The 20,796-nt window shown below is 48.1% G+C and overlaps 1 protein-coding gene across 1 annotated transcript in view; it reads right to left on the reverse strand.

Moving 5' to 3' along the window:
• The window catches only part of ERI1 (exoribonuclease 1), a 131,833-nt gene that overhangs the window by 49,479 nt on the left and 61,558 nt on the right, over positions 1–20,796 (reverse strand). The window lies entirely within an intron of this gene.

The following is a 20,796-nucleotide window of genomic DNA, read 5'->3' on the forward strand; positions in this document are numbered from 1 at the left end:
ACTCTGCTCTCTGCTGTTGCTGATGAGTGCAGGGGGCAGTGGTTGACTCCTGCTAGTCCCCTTGACCTCACAGAGCCCCTCAAAGCACAGAACCTGTGGCTGTTGATCAACTGGGCTCTTGCTGCCAATTGTTGGGCTCTTGTCCCTTCCTTCCCCAGGGTATTTGGGCACATTTCCCCATGGTGCCCTCTCATCCCCTGCCCCATCACCCCTGTCTAGAACAGATAGCACTTTGCCTAGTTCACAACTGTGATGGGGTTCAGGGGTCCCCATGCACTGCACCCTGGCCGCAGGCAGGAGTGACTCTCACTCAGCAGGTAGAATAGGAAGTTTATTAGGTGACAGAGGCCCAGTTTCTTACAGAAGAGTCAGCGCAGCAGTCAGAGACAGTCATTCCAACCCGTCCTGGGGAGAGGAGCCCGAGGGGTGCCCTTCTGGGGTGTAGCTTCCCCCTCGCCCGGCTGGCTGCCTTCCAGCTCCCTCTTCCCTCCAGCTTCTAACTGCCGCCTCCGATTCCAAACCAGCTCGGCTCCTCCCTCCTCTTTGTCAGGGCAGAGGTGTTACCTGCCAGCCTAGGTTATAGCCCCAGGGTCATCCTTAGCCGCTGGGAGCTGCTCAGCTTGTCTCACACATACACTCCCCCCCAAGCCCATCACAACAACACCTTTTCATTAACCACAGCTGGTCAGTTTTTTTATTCTTTCTTCTGTTTAGTAAGCCAAAAGTCAGTGGAGTGAGGAGGGAAAAGTTTTAAAATGCATTAATCACTCTCTGAAATGCTGGCCAAGTCAGTATCTAGCATGCCTCTCTGGCTGGCTGGAGCATTCCAAGTAGATGAACCAGTTCCACAGAATGTCAGGGTGAGGAGGAGCCACAATCTGCGCTCATTAGTAACAGAGAGGAAGCTGTGCTAGTCTATACACTATCAAAACAAAAAGCAGTCAAGTAGCACTTTAAAGACTAGCAAAATAGTTTATTAGGTGAGCTTTCGTGGGACAGACCCACTTCTTCAGACCATAGCCTGAAGGTCTGGTCTGGCTATGGTCTGAAGAAGTGGGTCTGTCCCACGAAAGCTCACCTAATAAACTATTTTGCTAGTCTTTAAAGTGCTACTTGACTGCTTTTTGTTTCAATCTGTGCTGATGTTTGCAGTGTTCTGTAGCCACCCTGGCCCCAGGATGTTAGGGAGACTGGCTAGGTAAGGTAATACCTTTTATGAGCCCAACTTCTGCTGATGAGAGACACAAGCTTTGGCACTTACACACAACTCTTCTTAAGGCCAGATACTATTCTTAGCCCTTGTCATGCCAGAACTGCCAGATGGCTACTCTAATGCCAATGTCCTTTGCTCTGGTAACAGAAAGTTAACAATGCATCAACCTTATAAATCAATCTAACCAATAATTTTCGGAATATGAATTAATTAAACTATGCTCAGCCACAGCCCTGCCGCATTTGCCTTATCACTGACTAGCAATTAAAAGTATCAGAGAGATAGCCACGTTAGTCTGTATCTTCAAAAGCAACAGGAAGATCTGTGGCACCTTATAGACTAAACAGATATATTGGCACATAAGCTTTCATGGAAAAGATCCATGTAATCAGATGCATTCCTGCTCAGATATTCGAAAAACATGAGAAAGGAGCAGGAGGGTGGGAGAATAGCTTAGCGTTTAGAGCATTAGGTTTGTAAACACAGGATTGCAACTTCAGTTCTTGTGGTGGCTTTCAAGAGTCTGGGAAGGTTAGATTAAAAAAAAAGAAAGAAAAGTCTGTCAGGGATGTTAATAGGTCCTATATGAGGGTAGGGGAGTGGACCTGATGACCACTCAAGGTCCTTTCCAATTCTGTGATATGATCAACTAGTTTGGGGTAAGGCTACCCAGGAAATCTCATGGCCTAATAAAAGTTCCACAGGATTGCTTTTTATTTTTGTAGGGCTAGTTCCCTACCTGCCTAGTGCTACCTCTGCATGAGCCTAGGCACCCACATGCTGCAGCTCCCCAACCACCTAAGGCCCAGAGTGATGCATGAATCAGGGGAAACAGGCAGCGGAATGGCTAACTAACCTCCATGTCCTGACACAGGACTCGTTCTCAGAGCTTGTCGACCAGATCAGGCCCCCTCTGGAGAAGCTCACACAAAACACAGAGAGGGAAAGGTGCTCTCTCAACTAAGTGCCTAGTGTGTAAGGTGCTCACTGAGAATGAGAGAGACAGAAGGGAGCAAAGAGATGGTAGATCCTGGATCAAGGCACTTTGTGCTGGGCCAGGGGGAATGTCCCACATCCGTCTGAGTGCTCAGACCACTGGGTTTCTGGTTATGAGAGAGATTTTCTTCTCCCCACCCACAGCTATAACAGCATGGGCACCTAACCACATGAGAGGGCTCACAGCTGAGTCCCAAGCAGATCACAGAATCACAGGGCTGGAAGGGACCTCAGGAGGTCATCTAGTCCAGCCCCTGCTTCAAGCAGGATCAATCCCAACTAAGTTATCCCAGCCAGGACCTCGTAAAGCCGGGACTTAAAAACCTCTGGGGATGGAAAATCCACCACCTCTCTGGGCAACGCATTCCAGTGCTTCACCACCCGCCTGGTGAAGTAGTTTTTCCTAATATCCAACATAGCCGTCACCTTTTGTAACTTTAGACCGTGATAGAGACACCCGCCCACATACTAGACCTAAATCAGGGCCAATCAAAGCAGGGAAGCCAGAAGGGCCATTTGGCCTTGTCCTCAATCTCAAAGGGGGCTTCAAATTTAGACACATTACTTTTCTTTCTTTTCTTTTTTTTTTGCTGTTGTTGTTGTTGTTGTTGTTGCTTTTGATACATTTTACAACTTGTTTTTATGCACATCCCTCAATAATTAGTGCATTTGCATAGAAAAAGGGTCTGGATTATTAACAGTCACCTAAACCCACTCCTTTTAGTGCCACTGTTTATATGTAACATGGCTAGAGGCCTCAAAGACTGGAAGTGGCCCAGGCCTCTCTGGACTTCTGAGAGAGCCTGACCTAAATGCAGGGGTAGGCAATAATTCTGAAGGAGGGGCAACTCCCTAAATTTTGGTTCTTATCACAGGCCAGCTCAAGGCCCCTGGATGGGATGGGGCATTGAGTGGAAGGGATATTGGGGATTACAGAGAGTGAAAAAGTGTGAGTGTGAAAGAAATACTTTGTGTGTGAGCAACTGACTTTGCAACACAGTACATGCTGCAATGTATACGTGACAGTGACTGTGTGTGGAACAGATTGGGTATATGTGACAATGTGTGTGTACTGGCTGCTGCTGGGTAAGTTTCTGAGAGAAGCCACCCTCTGGTTCATTAAGGGAAATCTGTCCTGCTCTGTTGCTTCCCTGCGCCCCTGCTCTGCACTCCTGAGTTAGTCACTTTCAGTCCATCCTTCAGACTGGAGCAGCTCTACTGTCCATCTCCCTCTTCCTGATGCTTGCTCTGTCAAGATGGGGTACAAAGGCAGGGGACCACCCTGACTTCAGTGCTATCCTCTCTCTGCCACTGCCTCCCACTCTGCGTAGATAGCAGGAGAACCCTAGGAGCTGCTGTGCTGCAGATGGGACAAAGTGTGTGGAAGGGCAGCTGACCACATGCTGCTGGCTGTAAGTATGCATGGTCTGCTAATCAGCTGGGTGGGACAATGCGTGGTGGGCTAGGTCTGGCCCCCAGGACTGATTTTGCCCACCTTTGCCTAAATGCCTAACTCAGCAAGGGGCAGGGATTGCCCCTGCAACCCTTTCATTGGCTCTGCCCTCTGGCTAATTTAGGCAAGGAGGTGCCTAGCATGCTGGCTGTGGTGGATCCCATTCTGAGTACTCATTGATCCCCTTTCACTGCAGAGAGAGCCAATGCTGTGAAGGCTGGTGACCTTCTGGGCACCAGTGTTTCTCTGTACATCTAGCCTTGCCTTTTTCACTTCCCCACTTTGTCTCTGCCTCTTCCATCACATCTCCTGCCACGCATGCCCACAAATACCCATTGTTTTTCTTTGAGTGATTGCTCATGTGCATGCTAAACTGGGTGTTGGCTGGCACATGCCCAGTTGCCAGAAGCTTTTTGCCTTACCTGGTAGCCATTGGGTTGGAGCAGTGTCCCCTCAAATGGTGCCAATATGGCACCCAATATATGAACTCCCTGACCAGCCCCCTCAGTCAATTCCTTTTTATCACACTGTTTGTTGCTGGAGCTCCCCTTTCCTCTTTCTCTTTCATGGCTGGTATCCTTGTAGATAGTGTAAATAGACTCCCCATTAGACTCTGACGAAGGCTCACATCCCCCTGTCTGATCTGACTTGCTTTTTCCTCTTTTGATAAGTACTGTTGATACTGGGCCATTTCCACCTTGCTGAATAGACCTTGTCATCTCTGGCCCTCCCTCTTACCGGGACCCCACTCTTTAAATAACCCTCTAACCCCGCCCCAACTCATGCATCTGATGAAGTGGGTCTTTGCCCACGAAAGCTTATGCTCCAAAATATCTGTTCGTCTATAAGGTGCCACAAGACTTCTTGTTGTTCCCGAAGCTACAGACTAACACGGCTACCTCTCTGATAAGTGTAAATAGTGTTAATTAGTTGTAAATAGTTCTAGGTAAGTGTAGAAGTTAGTGGCTGTTGTTTTTAAATTGTTGAGGTGGGTTCCCCATCCCTCTTGGCACCAGGGAATGCCTGCTTCTCTGGGCTTCAAAAATTTTAAGAACTGTGGCGAGTATATGCCTGAGTCTGATATGCATATGGACTGCCTTGCCTGTCTTGGGGAAGACCATCAGGGTGACGGCTGTACGATCTGCCAGTCCTTTAAGCCCAGGACCCTAAAAGGTAGGGTTCAAAGGGTGAAAAATCTCCTTATGGAGGCAGCCTTGTAGCCAGAAGTTCCCTGCCCTGAAGGGCCCACTACCACCTCCTTGGTGCGGAACTTCCTGGCGCAGGCACAGGTGTCAGTGTGGGAGGCGACTCAGTGCCAAGAGACGAGTGCCAGAAGGCACAGGAGCCAATCCCTGGTGCTAAAAAAGATGAAGCAGCATGATAGTGGCTGTTCCCCTGTGGCACAGAAACATCAAAAGGACTCTGATGCACGCACTCCATCAGCCCAAGACACTTGCCTTAACTCTAGTGTGAGGCCGGCACCTGCATGTTTCAGAGTTTTCATCATTGTTGGAGGCAGTGTTGTTAAATAATAGGAAACCTTTCATGAAGGCAGCCTCTGGAGCCAAGTGGAAGAGGTTTTTTTGGTTTGGTTTTTCTCAGAAGGGGCTCTCCCCTTCGCTGGCCTCGATACCTTTGATTCTTGACTATTTGTGATATTTAAGTCAGGAAGGGCTGTCTTTATCCTCCGTTAAGGCGCATTTGGCAGCTATTCACCCTTGTCCTGGGGTATCCTCAGTGCTCTCAAACCCTGTTGTGAAAAGGTTTATGAGGCCTGGAAAGGGTTAACCTGCAGGTGCAGGCCCCTTTACCTGCATGAGATCTTAATTGGGTGTTGTCAAAGCTTATGGGGGCCCCCTTCAAACCCCTCGCTTCTTATTCCCTGCTGTTTTTAAGTTACAGACCACCCTGTTTGGTGGCCATTACCTCAATCAGAAGGGTATCTAAGTTGAGGGCACTGACAGTGGACCCACTCTGTATGGTGTTCCACAAGTACAAGGTTAGACTGAAACCCCATCCAGCTCTCTTGCTAAAGGTGGTCTCCTCCTTCCATGTGAGGATATCTCTCTGCTGGTTTTTTACCCAAAGCCTCATGCTTTTCCGAGGGACAGAGTTTACATACTTTAGATGAGCGAAGGGCTTTGGCCTTCTACATGGACAGGACCAAATCTTTTACAAAGACACAACAACTGTTTGTGGTGTTGGCTGGCAGGATGAAGGGCCTCCCAGTTTCCTCTCAGTAGATCTTCTCAGTGACCTGCATTAAAGAATGTTATAAGCTGATGGGGGTACTCCCTTCCCCGATCAGGGCTCCCTCTCCCAGAGCTCATGCAGCTTCCACAGCGTATTTAGCCCATGTTCTTATCCAGGACATATGAGCTGCGTCTACACGTGCACGCTACTTCGAAGTAGCGGCAGTAACTTCGAAATAGCGCCCGTCACGTCTACACGTGTTGGGCGCTATTTCGAAGTTGAAATCGACGTTAGGCGGCGAGACGTCGAAGTCGCTAACCCCATGAGGGGATGGGAATAGCACCCTACTTCGACGTTCAACATCGAAGTAGGGACGTGTAGACGATCCGCGTCCCGCAACATCGAAATAGCGGGGTCCTCCATGGCGGCCATCAGCTGGGGGGTTGAGAGATACTCTCTCTCCAGCCCTTGCGGGGCTCTGTGGTCACCGTGGGCAGCAGCCCTTAGCCCAGGGCTTCTGGCTGCTGCTGCTGCAGCTGGGGGTCCGTGCTGCATATACAGGGTCTGCAACTAGTTGTTGGCTCTGTGTATCTTGCACTGTTTAATGAAAGTGTGTCTGGGAGGGGCCCTTTAAGGGAGCGACTTGCTGTTGAGTCCGCCCCGTGACCCTGTCTGCAGCTGTGCCTGGCTCCCTTATTTCGATGTGTGCTACTTTGGCGTGTAGACGTTCCCTCGCTGTGCCTATTTCGATGTTGGGCTGAGCAACGTCGAAGTTGAACATCGACATTGCCAGCCCTGGAGGACGTGTAGACGTTATTCATCGAAATAGCCTATTTCGATGTCGCAACATCGAAATAAGCTATTTCGAAGTTGGGTGCACGTGTAGACGTAGCCACGCAGGGCAGCCATCTGGTCCTCTTTCATACATTTACAGCTCATTACGCATTAATGCAGCGTGTAAGTGAGGAGACTACAGTGGGCAGGCCTGGCTTACAGTCCTTCCAGGGCTCCAACCCTGCCTCCAAGGCATTTGGCTTGCACTGACCCAACTTGGAATGCACATGAGCAATCACTCGAAGAAAAACCAGTTACCTGTTCTGTAATTGGTGTTCTTCAAGATGTGTTGCTCATGTCCATTCCAAAACCCTCCCCACTGTTGGACTAGCCAGCAAGAAGGACATGAGTGGAGGGGAGGGGAGGACAGTGCATATAATTGTTGTCATACGGGCGCCATTCCAGGTGGTGCTGCTCTGACCCTATGCCCACTGGCTAGGGAAAAAGCTTTCAGCAACTGAGCAGGTGCCAGCACACACCCAGTTTGAAATGAACATGAGCAACACATCTCAAAGAACACCAGTTACAGAACAGGTGTGATGAAGTTCAGGGGTCCCCAAGTGCTGCACCCGTCCGCAGGCAAGCGTGACGCTCACTCAGCAGGAGAACAGCAGGTTTATGAGATGACAGGACACACCATGTTTCAGAGGAGTCAGTACAGCAGGCAGGGACAGTCAGTCCAATCCATGTTGGGGAGAGGAGGCCCTGAGGGTCCCCTGGAGCCAGGGTCTTGCCTCTTCCTTTGTTTCTCTCTCTCTCTCTCTCTCTCTCTCTCTCCTTCTCCCAGCCCAGACTACCTGCTTTCCAACTCCCAGTTCCAATTCAAACCCTTCAGGCTCCACCTCCTCCTTTGTCTGCAGTCCAGAGGTGTCATCTGGTTGCTGGGCCACCCTCAGCAGGAGCCCCACACCCTCTGTGAGACATACGCCTACACACATGTATCCCCACTACATCACAACAGGTAACTGTCTTTTCAGCAACTACCAGCACCCAATGTCCTATGTGCTTCTTCAAGTTCACACTGTGGTTTCTTCCAGCCCTGACCTCTACCCAGTAGTCCCCTGCCCCTGGATTCTCCTCCCTATTCTCTTTGCAGGTGCTTTTCCCTGTCATTTTCCGTTTCCTCCTGCACCCCACATTCCCCTGCCTCAGATAGGAAGCATAAAGAGCACAGCTTTATTCAATAAACAGCGCAAGCCAGGCAGCTGTTAAGCACTGGCCTGTGATGTATAGGGGCAGGGGTTGAATGGCTCTGGGTACTGCCATCCCTTTGTGTTCTGACTGATGGTATGGTGTAAGGCTGAGCTTGTAACCAGGTATTTTCCATGAGAATGTTCCCTGGGGCTTTATCCCCAGTATGGTGGGCTTGTCAGTAGTTGCCAAGCTGCTGGAGCTGGTATACTGCCCCCACAAAAATTCCTTCAGTCAGTGTAAGCTGTGTCTGCTCTAGTGGCATAGGCTCTGTAGTGTAGTCATGGCCTTAGTGACTACAGCTCCTTCACTCAGACCACAACCTCTGGCAAAGCACCTTCATGCACCATGTTCTTTGTTGCAGAGCTGGCATGGTCTGACTCTTGCCAGAGTGTTCCAGCTGGGTCTCTGCTTAGCTAGGGGTTATTGCACTTGAGTGGATGGCTTTTTATGTTACAAGGAGAAGGGAGAAAAATTCGCCTTGGCCTTTGAGGATTGGACAAGAGGCAATGGACAAACAGCAGCAAGGGAGGTTTAGAATGGACATCAGGAAAAAACTTCTGTCAGGGTGGTTAAGCAGTGGAATAAATTGCCTAAGGGAGGTTGTGAAATCTCCATCCCTGAAGATATTTAAGCGCAAGTTAGATAGACATCTATCAGGCATGGTCTAGATGGTGCTTGGTCCTTCCATGAGGTCAGGAGACTGGATTTGATGACCTCTCAAGATCCCTTCCCATTCTAGTGTTCCATGAGTCTACAAGCTGGAGGTGCCTAGTAATCCACACAATACCCACCACTCTTTGTAGTTCCCTTAGCTGGGCTGTGGAGAGGTGGGTGCTTTTTGACAAATTCACACTTCAGAACATTCCTTTTCTCTGACTTCCACCCCACAGAATACAGCAGACTCCCAATTTAAGCATAGGTTGCATTCCTGGGCAACCACATGTAAGTCAAATTTTGTGCAAGTTGGGACAAGATAGGAGAGAGGCCCTGTTGCCTTTGGGTCCCCTGGTCCCATTTGCTTGGGGTATTCCAGCTGCACTCCTTGGCAATGTTCTCCTCCCTTTGAAAAAAGGACTGTTTGAATATTTCCCCCAGTGTACGGCATTAACATGCAGAACTCCAAACTGAATCTTCAGCTGAAACCTCCACTTTTCTGTCCTTATTTCTAAGTTTCTTGTGCCCAAGGTGCTATTTCAGTGTTCAGAGTTTCAGAGAGGTAGCCGAGTTAGTCTGTATCTTCAAAAACATGGGAAGTCCTGTGGCACCTTATAGACTAACATATTTTGGAGCATAAGTTTTCATGGGTAAAGTGTTCTTTGTCCATGAAAGGTTATGCTCCAAAATATCTGTTAGTCTGTAAGGTGCCACAGGACTTCTTACTGTCCAGAGTTTGGCTCAAAACACTGCCCAGTTTGGTATCTTCCATGAAGTCCATTAATATGTCTTTGCTTCCATTCCAAATTACCAAGTACAGGACTTAAATTCTCCCAGAGTATTTCCTGGAGTCCCATGGTTTCTGTCCTGCAGGGGAGGGAGGCATGGGGCTTGTGGCTTCTGCCTCATTGGTTTGAAAATCTTTCCCCAAGTTCTTCTCTGGCCAGCTTTGACTGAAGTTAAATCCCAACTGAGTGAGGTATTAAATAATAAAAGGCCTACAACTATTTCAACACACTGATAAAATCCAAACCTCTCGGTAAGGCCAGGATTTCACCCATCATTACACTTTGCTTGTCATCTTTTAGCCAACTGTCAGTCCATGTGACACTCTCTATTTGTGCATGTCGACCTCCAGGCCCTTTCTGAACACAAGGCTCTGTATCTTGCCCCCTACTAAAAGCCAAAATAAATTCCATCTGTTATGTTTGTAAATGTCTCTCTTTATTTGGCAGGTTCACTCTTTATAATCTAGTGCTGCTTCTTGGTTTAGTTACACTGCTCTCCAGGGCATTCCTATTTATTCGGTTCCTTTACTGCAGTTAGTTAATAAGTTACTGGCTGCTAATTGCCAGTCACCCTTCTTTTGTATTTTAATGAGCTGTATCCTAAAGCCTGGGGTCAGTAGGAGGAGGTGGATGGTGTGTTTACTTTGTTCTGCTTTTAGGCATGCTTTTATGCTCCTCTAGCATGAAGTTTTTAAGTACTGCATTGTACTTAGGCTAGTACAGATGGACATCCCATTTTCCAGCTGACACGCTTTGGAGCAAAGACAGTGCTTAGGCCTGATCAGCATTTAAAATGTAAGTTGTCATAGCTGCAGTTCTCAGGGCTATGACAAAAAACAAGCAGTCCTGTAGCACCTTAAAGACTAACAATTTTATGTATTGGGTAATGAGCTTTTGTGGTTAAGACACTTCATCATCTTACCCACAAAAGCTCATTACCTAATAAATAAAATTGATTGTCTTTAATGTGGTACCGGACTGCTTGTTTTTTTTGTGCAGCTCCAGGCTAACATGCCTAAAATCCAAATCCCTGTGAGCTGTAGCTATGGCAACTTAATTCCAGTGCAGAGGTAGCTAATGTTCAGGAAAGTGGCACTCTTACAGCACTTATGGAAAATGCTTTCCATTGGTGTTGGCTGCATTTACATGAAGGAATGTTGCAGTGTTCTGCTCACTTTAGTGACCATTGCAGTCTGTCTTGCTATTTCTCTTTGACTAATGGCAGGGGTCTCTGCGTATACAGGAGCATGCAATCTGCCAATGCCTGCCCAGTCCCATGGCTAGAGCTGGAGTGAAGCATACTGTTAACCCATTCACTATAAAATGACACTCCACAGCCACCTTGGGAGCACACCCCTGTCCCTGTGCTCTGAGCTGCACAGTAGGAACCTGCCAAAGCAGTGGGACATGGTCCAGGCTGGAGAAGTGCCATCTGGGGGGCCTCATGTAGTTGAGTAGAGTGGCATCATAAATTGGGATAGGGTCCACTGCAGGTCATCCCCAAGTACAGGCTGCAGGAAGCGACAACCATTGAGAAGGCAGTCCCCATACCTAAGCAGCAGCAAGAAAAAGCTAGTAGGGGTTGCTGGGTGAGAAATGGGCAGATAGGGGATTGGGAGGCAGCAAGGGTGACCTGCAACATTGAAAAATACAGGGAACAGAGCCTACCCTGGCAACAGCAGTGTTACACGCATTGTCTTTGAACCTACCTGTCACCTTAACAAAGTGTAAAGCCATTTGGAAAGCAACTCCACAGTGAAAAGGTGCATGAGCACTTGGAGCAGGGTGTCTGAGCACCTGCATGACCACATCAGTCATGGACATATGGGTTGCAAAGGAGGAGACACAGGGACAGGCCACTGGATGCTGCAACTCAGGCTCAGGAAGCAGGCAATTAGTAAAAAAACCCTAAGGATACAGAGGCCCAAACCCAGTGGCTTGCACAGAACCCCAGTAAATGAGCTCTGCACAGAGATTTTCTCTGCAGCTGGCAAAGATTATAGCTCGATCTCACAAGTGGCGACCTGTATTGGAGTTTTCTGCCTTTTTTGCCTTGCCCCTGGGCCTCTTGCATAGAGACTAACAGCTCCTTCCAACATACATATGATTTCCTCTGCTTTTCATTGAGCAGGAAGTACAGAATGGGCTTGGGCTCACAGAGAGACCCTGTGTGGAGTGGGTCTCCACACCACCAGCAACCAGACAGCCCCAACGTGTGGCGATATGCAGAAACAGGTTTCATATGCACATGGTAGGCATTAGCTCTGAAGGACACCTCCAATACCTTCAACTGCCCTTTCTCTCAGAGAATGGTGTCTGCTCTTCCATCACATCTGGGATAGCCTAGCACGCCCTAAGACTTGCACACCGAAAAGCCAGAAACTGTGTTGATTATAGTCCTCAGAGTGATATTGTATTTGTGACCCTTAACTTTTCCATAGCATTGACAAGCTATTGACCAACCCAATCAAATTGAAAAAGTAGGATGGGTAAGTCAATACTTGCACTGTTCCTGCACACAGTTCCCTGCACCATCCAACAGCAATTACAGAACTACTTCATGTGTAAAAGACCCCCCAGGATAACGTGCATGAGCTAGTTCACCCTGACATTAGGACCCAAGACTATCCATCTCACATAGAACCAAAACCACCACAAAGGGGATTTTGTGACACGCAGAACAAGACTGCAAGCCCATGCTTATCTCACGACTCAGGTATTCACCAGCTGCTGCCAAGTGTGCTGATTCCAGCATCTTGACTATGTCTACACTGGGGAGGGGGGAAAAAAAAACTGTTTCCCTGAGGATCAGAGCCCGTCGTCTGACCAGCTCACAGAATTTGGGCTGGGTTCTGAAACTGCAGAACTGGAGAGAACCCTAGCATCCAGGATCCAGCACAACCCTGAACCACTACACTTCAGTTTTATAGCTTAGACCCTACCGAATTCACAGTCCAATTTGGTCAATTTAATGATGATAGCATTTTAAAAATCATAAATTTCATGATTTTTAGCTATTTAAATCCAAAATTTCATGATGTTGTAATTGTAAGGTTCCTGACCCAAAATGAGTTATGAAGGAATCACAAAGGTATTGTGTGTATGTGTGTGGGGTGTGTTGAGGCACTGCTACCCTTTCTACTGCACTACTGCTAACAGGGCGCTGCCTTCAGAGCTGGGCACCTGGCCAACAACCACTGCTCTCTGGCCACACATAACTGAAGGCAGTGCAGAAGTAAGCATGAAAATATGGCAACCCCCATAAAATAACCTTGCAAACCTTCTGCACTTTCTTTTTGGGTCAGAACCCCAACTTGAGAAATTCTGGTCTGCTATGTGAAATGTGTTTGGGGTAAAAGCACACAAAGACCAGATTTCGTGGTCTATGATGTGCTTTTCATAGCTGTGACTTTGGCAGGGTGGCAGCAGGGCCCTATTTATAGCCCTACAAGCCTGAGCCAGTTGACCTAGGGTAGCCGCAGCCATGCTGAAGGTCTTTTATTGAAGAGTAGACATAGCCTTAGGGAAGTGGTCCCCAAACTTTCAGGATAGGAGTCACCTTGCCCTTATCTGCGCACCCCCCGCCCCCATGGAGCTGGGGCCATGGCTTCTGGTGGTGGCAGATGCAGTCAAAGATAAGAGGGTTGAGACTGGGGACAGGACTGTAGATGGGACTGGAGCAGCAGCCAGGGGCTGAGGCAGAGAGTGGGGCTGGGCGTGGAGTTGCAGCTGAGGGTTGAGGTTGTGGGGAGGAGGCTCAGGCTGCATGCAGGGCAGGAGTGGAGTAGGGCTCGGCAGCATTCCCTTGGGGGCCCTACTGCACTCCTTCCAATATTCCTCTGTGCCCCCCAAGGGGGCATGCCCCAAGTTTTAGGAGCCTCTGCCTTAGGGCCAGAGCATGCCTTGCTTGGGACAGTAGAAGCACAAGCAGACTTTGTCCACCTTCAACTATGGTGCCTCCATAGGGTGACCATATATCCCATATCAGGCAGGATTGTTCCGTATTTGGGATGCCAAAAAGGCATCCCTACTTATTTATTAAAAGGGATGAATTGTCCCATATTTAGACCCCCCTCACCCACCCACCCGTCCATCTTTTCTCCCAGCAGCTGGCAGGCGCAGCTGCTTGCGGAAGTCACCTCCCTGAGCCTTGGGGAAGCAGGGGAAGTGCTGGCAGCTGCAGCTTTCCTGGGGCTCTGGGGGATCGCCGGTGGCTGCCACTTCTCTGGTGTAGGATGGAAATCTCTGAGGCAGGTTACGGTATTCTGCTAAAGACCCCCTATTCAAATCCTAAAGTCTGGAGTAGGCCTATAATTCAGAAACCCAGTTAGCATGAGTGGAAGGGTATCCCCGCTTGCCCCCCGCACCCCACCCATCTCGTTCACAAGACTCAGTGAAGGTCATCCCAACTTGGACAGGGACTTGAAGTTTGGAGGGAGGGATAGTTGCCCCAGTAACAACATACCAAGAAGAAGCCATGCAAGTCAGAACCAGGATATAGCACCATCCCATTTGCTATCCCAGGCTGGTATTCAAAACAAATGTGTTATTGCTCTATGCTGTTACTGTCTTTTGCTTTACTCTTCCAGATAAATACCCCTGAATGTGCTCATGTAAAGGCGCCATCATTGCTCTTGTAGACGCATCATCCATCCAATTAGACACATAGATGTTCTTACATGTCTGCCTTGTTTAAGTAACTTGTTAAGGAAAACCAGTTGTACTAGACATAAAACATTCTATAAGCTATGGGCTAGGATACTCTGTAAGTGTTTTAGGTTATTGGCTTCTTGTGCTCATTTTGTCTTGCTGCTAGGACCTATCCAGGCTTAGGTGACACCCATACCATAGTTCCCCCTGCCCATCAATAATCTACATAATCAATTGTAACCTATTGTCTGGCAGTGCTCCAATGACTCCTGATAGACGAAGTGGCACTCCACCAGTGCTGTGTGTAATGAACTCCCCACTTACCTCATACTCTGTGTCCAGACTGTTCCAACACTCAGGCTCCCAGGGAGTGCTGGCAGCTGTGGCTTCCCCAGGGCTCCGGGGCAAGTCTGGCAGCTGCCACTTTCCTGGGGTTTTGGGGCATCGCTGGCAGATGCTGCTTCCCTGGGGCTCCCAAGGAGGCTGGCAGCTGCCACTTCCCTGGGGCTCCAGGGGATTGCCGGTGGCTACCGCTTTCCCAGGGCTCCTGGGGAGCACCAGCAGCTGCTGCCTCCTTCCCGGCTCCCTGGGCCTTGACGGAGCTAGGAGAAGCTGCCTGTCCCCTCATATCTCCCTATTGCAATCATGACTCCCTGTCCCATATTTGGGACAGGGAGATATGGTTGCTCTACTCCTCCAAGTCATAATGTTGGCACTGGGCACACATAAGAACTATGTCCTTCCTCTGCTGCTCACTCAGCAGCCTGTTGCACCTCACTTGCCCCCTGCACACCTGCCACTGGAGGCAGATCATTCTCTCTGTGCAGAGAAGAACCTTCATTGCTGCCCTTGGCAGCTGGGTTTAGGGTCACACCACCTGAGCTTAGCCACATGAGGCCCGATGCCCAGCTCAGGTGCAGGCAGTTGCTGCTGGCAGGGTAGCTTCACTTCCCACCTGCTCTGGAAACAATGGATATGCGAATACAGAATCCCCTGCCTCTGGCCCACACCATGGCAGGCTGCAAGGAGTAGGGATAGGGCATACCAGGGGACATATCAGACATGCATCTCCACTCTAGCCAGCTAGCTGGTGGCACTCAGTGCCCTGCCTACCTGCCACGGTCCCAGCACTGTGGGAAGAGACTGCTCTGTCTGGGGTCACTGGCGGGGGCCGGGGGGGGGGGGGGGGCGGAGCCTGAGTGCCAGCTGATGCTGATGGGCTCAATCCTGCATTGTCAAGTTTTTCCACCCTTACCAGCTTTATGCCCTGGGCAGATTCCTTGCTTGCCCTGCTCTAGTTTGCTCCTGGTTATGTTACTGGAGCTAGGCCACTAAACTCACCTCTGACCTCAGAGTGTGAATCCCTATCCATAACTGAGGCCAAGCACAGCAATTCAGCTCTCTTGCATGTGGCAAATGGTCAGCCACTGGCTATGCAACACCTCACCCAGTGTTTAGAAATTGATTTGTTATGCATTATCTTCATTTGTGTAGTGCCTAGGAGGCCCCAAACAGGGACCAACAGCTCCCTGCATGCCTGGTGCTGTACAAACAGAACACAAAATGCATCCCTGACCTACATAGCTTCCACTCTGGAGTCAGAGAGACAGATGGGGGAGCACAAGAAACACTGACAAATTTGGTCACACTCATGACAGTGACAAAAGGACAATAAGAATAGTAGGAGTATGGCAGGCATGATCTTAGCACTAGTGTGTCAAGTATTTTGGTAGCTTTGTGGCAGAGAAGACTTTGAAGGATGAGCAGGAGTTAGCTTTGTGGATGATTATGGGGAGCCGTTCCTGAGCATAAGGGGCTTTGTGGGAGAGGACACAGAGGAGCTTCTTTGAAAATGGAACAAGTTGGTGATAGAATCTGACTCACCATAGGCTGATCCCAGACAGGACTCCCTTTGGCAGGGGTCAGCAACCCAAAGAGCAAGAGGACCCATTTTTTTTGAATTCAGTGAAAAACTCAATAATTCAACAGCCACAGTGCAGGTGAATACGAGACAGTCCTTAATAAATAATATGAAATCATACTTTTTGTAACCCTGTTTTAAGAACAGTGCACACACATATCCCACAGTGCACTGTACATATTTACGGGGGCGGGGGGTTATTCAATATTGCAAGCTCACATAGCGTTTGCTATTTAGATATGAGTTGTTCATTGGTTGGCTTTTAGATGTTCACCAAAGTATCAAAAATAACCAGTAGAGGGTTTTTTTAACTTTGTCATTATAATGTTGAGCGCCACAAAGAAGCCCTTGACGAGCCCCATGCAGCTCCAGAGCCACAGGTTGCAGGTGAGTGGGGTTTGACACTGCCCCACATGTAATATGCAGCTGCCTAAGGCATGATGGAAAAATTTGGCCTCCTGTCAGCCTCAGCTCAAGGGGAGCACATCATGGGCGACTCTCCATTCATGGACAGAATACATTTCATTATGTGCACCAGGCATATGCAGATGTGCACCTACAATAGAAACACATGCTACTCACTGTAGGTGGCTATAGACACTCTGATAATCAGCTGGGTGGCACCTGAATTCTTTTGGGTGGACCTCCAAGCACTCTGCTTTCAGAGAACATGGATACTAGTGTTTAGAGGGTACACATCAGGCTCTACATTGCAAAGAGTTCTCAGAGGTTTCTGGAACAGCATTATTGATTGCCAAGAGGGTCACTGGCTGAAAGTCCAATCTGACATCTATTGCAGTCAAAGGGAGCTTTGCCTTTGACTTGGTGGCTCAGAATTACTCTATAAATCTCTATGTATTCAATATTCCACATGAAGACAGACTACAAACTATCAGGAATACCATACCTGATGTTACCACAGCAAATCTGGTGGCTAACCTATGTAACTTTGTTCTCACCCACAATTATTTCCCATCTGGGGACAATTTATACCTCCAGATTAATGGTGCTGCTATGGGCATTCACATGGCCCCACAGTATGCTAGCATATTTATATGTAGAGCTATCTCTTGTTGTGACCAGCATCCTTGCACTGATTTGTCCCCCATGTGTGCTCCCCAGCCTATGCTGGAAGTGTCTGTGATTATAAAAACAGACTCACTGATATCCAGGCTGGGGGGACCATCCAGTGTGAAAGGTAACTGCTGGTGGAATCTCGCAGGTGGCAGGTGGGAGAGCTACAGGAGGAGGTAGCCAGGTTGAGGAGTATCTGACTCCATGAGCAGTTCCTGGATAGTATTCATGTGGAGACAGCTGAGGTAGCTGTCCAAGTACACAGGACAGCTGATAAACCACTGGTGGAGGAGGAGATAGATCAGGGTAGACACTGGCAGCTTGTTACTTCTGGCAGTAGGCAGTGTTCCACCCCTGCTCAGAACCCTCCCACTGTTGTACTAGGAAACCATTATGCTGTATGCGATACAGGAGACAAAGAATCGCCCCGTACAGCAGAGGAGAAGCCTCGTACCCACAACGCTGGGAAGTCTGCTGCTACCACTGTGAGGAGGAAACGTAGAGTAGTGGTGGTAGGGGACTGTCTTCTGAGGGGGATGGAGGTGCCCATCTGTTGCCCTGACATTTCATCTCGGGAGGTATGCTGCCTGCTGGCGGCCCATATCCAAGACGTTGTGGAGGCGTTGTCAAGGATTATCCGGCCCTCTGACTAGTATCCCATGCTTCTCATCCATGTGGGCACTAATCATACTGTGAGGTGTGATGCTGAGCAGGTCAAGATTGACTTCAGGGCTCTGGGGGCACGGGTGAGGTAGTTTGGGGTGCAGGTGTTCTTCTCCTCAATCCTGCCTGTCAGTGGTAGGGGCCCAGGCAGAGACAGGTGCATTCTACAGGTGAGTGCCTGGCTTCGAAGATGGTGTCACCAGGAAGGCTTTGGCTTCCTTGACCACGGGACGCTATTCCAGGAAGAACTGCAAGGCAGAGACGGCCTTCACTTTTTGAGGAAGGGAAAGACTGTATTTGGACCCAGACTGGCTAACCTAGTGAGGAGGGCTTTAAACTAGGTTTGACGGGGGCAGGAGAGCAAAGCCCACAGGTAAGTGGAGAACATGGAAACCTGGGAGATGAGTCAGAAATGGGAGGCAGCATGGGCAACAATATCAGAGTAAAAAGAAGGTCAGGGCAAAACAGGGAAGCAAGATCAAATCAATATCTTAGATGACTATACACACATGCAAGAAGTATGCGTAACAATCAGGAAGAACTGGAAGTGCTAACCAATAAATACAACTATGACATCGTTGGCATCACGGAAACTTGGTGGGATCATACACATGATTGGAATGTTGGTATTGAAGGGTACAGCCTGCTTAGGAAGGATAGACAGGGAAGAAAGTGGGGGAGGTGTTGCCTTATATATTAAAAATGTACACACTTAGACTGAGGTGGAGATGGACGTAGGCGATGGACGTGTTGAGAGTCTCTGGATTAGACTAAGAGGGGTAAAAAAACAAGGGTGATGTCCAGCTAGGCTTCTACTACAGGCCACCTACCCAGGTGGAAGAGGTGGATGAGGATTTTTTTAAACAACTAACAAAGTCATGCAGGGCCCCAGATTTGGTGGTGATGGGAAACTTCAGCTATCCAGATACAAGTTGGGAAACTAATACAGCAGGGCACAGACTATCCATTAAGTTCTTGGATTGCATTGGGGACTATTTTTTATTCCAAAAGGTTGAAAAAGCTACCAGAGGGAAAGCTGTTCTAGATCTGATTTTAACAAATAGGGAGGAATTGGTAGAGAACTTGAAAGTGGAAGGCAGCTTGGGTGAAAGTGATCATGAAATCATAGAGTTCACAATTCTAAGGAAGGGTAGAAGGGAAAACAGCAAAATAGAGATACTGGATTTCATGAGGGCAGATTTTGGTAAATTCAGAGAGCTGGTAGGTAAGGTCCCATGGGAAGCAAAACTGAGGGGAAAAACAGCTGAGGAGAACTGGCAGTTTTTCAAAGGGACATTATTCGGGGCCCAAAGGCAAGCTATCGTGCTGCACAGGAAAGATAGCAAATATGGCAAAAGATCACCTTGGCTTAACCAGGAGATCTTGCATGATCTCAAAATAAAAAAGGAATCTCATAAAAAATGGAAACAAGGACAAATTACAAAGGAGGAATATAGGCAAACAACACAAGAATGCAGGAGCAAGATTAGAAAGGCTAAGGCACAAAATGAGCTCAAACTAGCTACAGGCATAAAGGGAAACAAGAAGGCTTTTTATAAATATATTAGAAACAAGAGGAAGACCAGGCACCAGGGATAGGGTAGGGCCATTGCTCAGTGAGGAGGGAGAAACAGTAACAGGGAATTTGAAACGGCAGAAACGCTTAATGACTTCTTTGTTCCGGTCTTCACTGAGAAGTCTGAGAAAGGAATGCCCAACATAGTGAATGCTAGTGGGAAAGGGGTAGAGTTAGAAGTTGGAATAAAAAAAGAAGAAGTTAAACTCACTTAGGAAAATTAGATGTCTGCAAGTCACCAGGGCCTGATGAAATGCATCCTAGAATACTCAAGGAGCTGATAGAGGAGATATCTGAGCCTTTATCTCTCATCTTTGGAAAATCATGGGAGACAGGAGAGATTCCAGAAGACTGGAAAAGGGCAAATATAGTGCCCATCTATAAAAAGGGGAATAAGAATAACCCAGGAAACTATAGGCCAGTCAGCTTAACTTCTGTGCCAGGAAGGATAATGGAGCAGGTAATTAAAGAAATCATCTGCAAGCACTTGGAAGGTGGTAAGGTGATAGGGAACAGCCAGCATGGATCTGTAAAGAACAAATCATGTCAAACTAATCTGATAGCTCTCTTTGATAGGATAATGAACCTTGTGGATAGGGGAGAAGCAGTAGATGTATAGCAGCAGTATACCTAGCCTTTAGTAAAGCATTTGATACAGTCTCACATGATATTCTTATAAAAAAACCTAGGCAAATACAATTTAGATGAGGCTACTATAAGATGGGTGTATACCTGGCTGGATAACTGTACTCAGAGAGTAGTTCTTAATGGTTCTCAATCCTGCTGGAAAAGTATAACAAGTGGGGTTCCACAGGGGTCTGTGTTAGGGTTGGTTCTGTTCAATATCTTCATCAACAATTTAGATATTGGCGTAGAAAGTACGCTTATTATATTTGCAGATGACACCAAGCTGGGCGGGGTTGCAACTGCTTTGGAGGACAGGGTCATAATTCAAAATGATCTGGATAAATTGGAGAAATGGTCTGAGGTAAACAGGATGAAGTTTAATAAGGACAAATGCAAAGTGCTCCACTTAGGAAGGAACAATCAGTTTCACACATACAGAATGGGGGGAGACTGTCTACGAATGACTACAGCAGAAAGGGATCTAGGGGTTATAGTGGACCACAAGCTAAATATGAGTCAACAGTGTGATGCTGTTGCAAAAAAAGCACACATGATTCTGGGATGCGTTAACAGGTGTGTTGTGATCAAGACACAAGCAGTCATTCTTCTGCTCTGGTCTGCACTGGTTAGGCCTCAGCTGGAGTATTGTGTCCAGTTTGTGGGCCCTGCAGTTCAAGAAAGATGTGGAGAAATTAGGGAGGGTCCAGAAAAGAGCGACAAGAATGATTAAAGGTCTAGAGAATGTGACCTATGAAGAAAGGCTGAAAGAATTGGGCTTGTTTAATTTGGAAAAGAGAAGATTGAGGGGCGACATGGTAGCAGTTTTCAGGTATCTAAAAGGGTGTCATAAGGAGGAAGGAGAAAATTTGTTCTTCTTGGCCTCTGAGGATAGAACAAGAGGTAATGGACTTAAACTGCAGCAGGGGAGATTTAGGTTGGACATTCGGAAAAAGTTCCTAA

Source organism: Carettochelys insculpta, chromosome 4 (assembly GCF_033958435.1).
Source record: "Carettochelys insculpta isolate YL-2023 chromosome 4, ASM3395843v1, whole genome shotgun sequence".
Classification (NCBI taxonomy): domain Eukaryota; kingdom Metazoa; phylum Chordata; order Testudines; family Carettochelyidae; genus Carettochelys; species Carettochelys insculpta.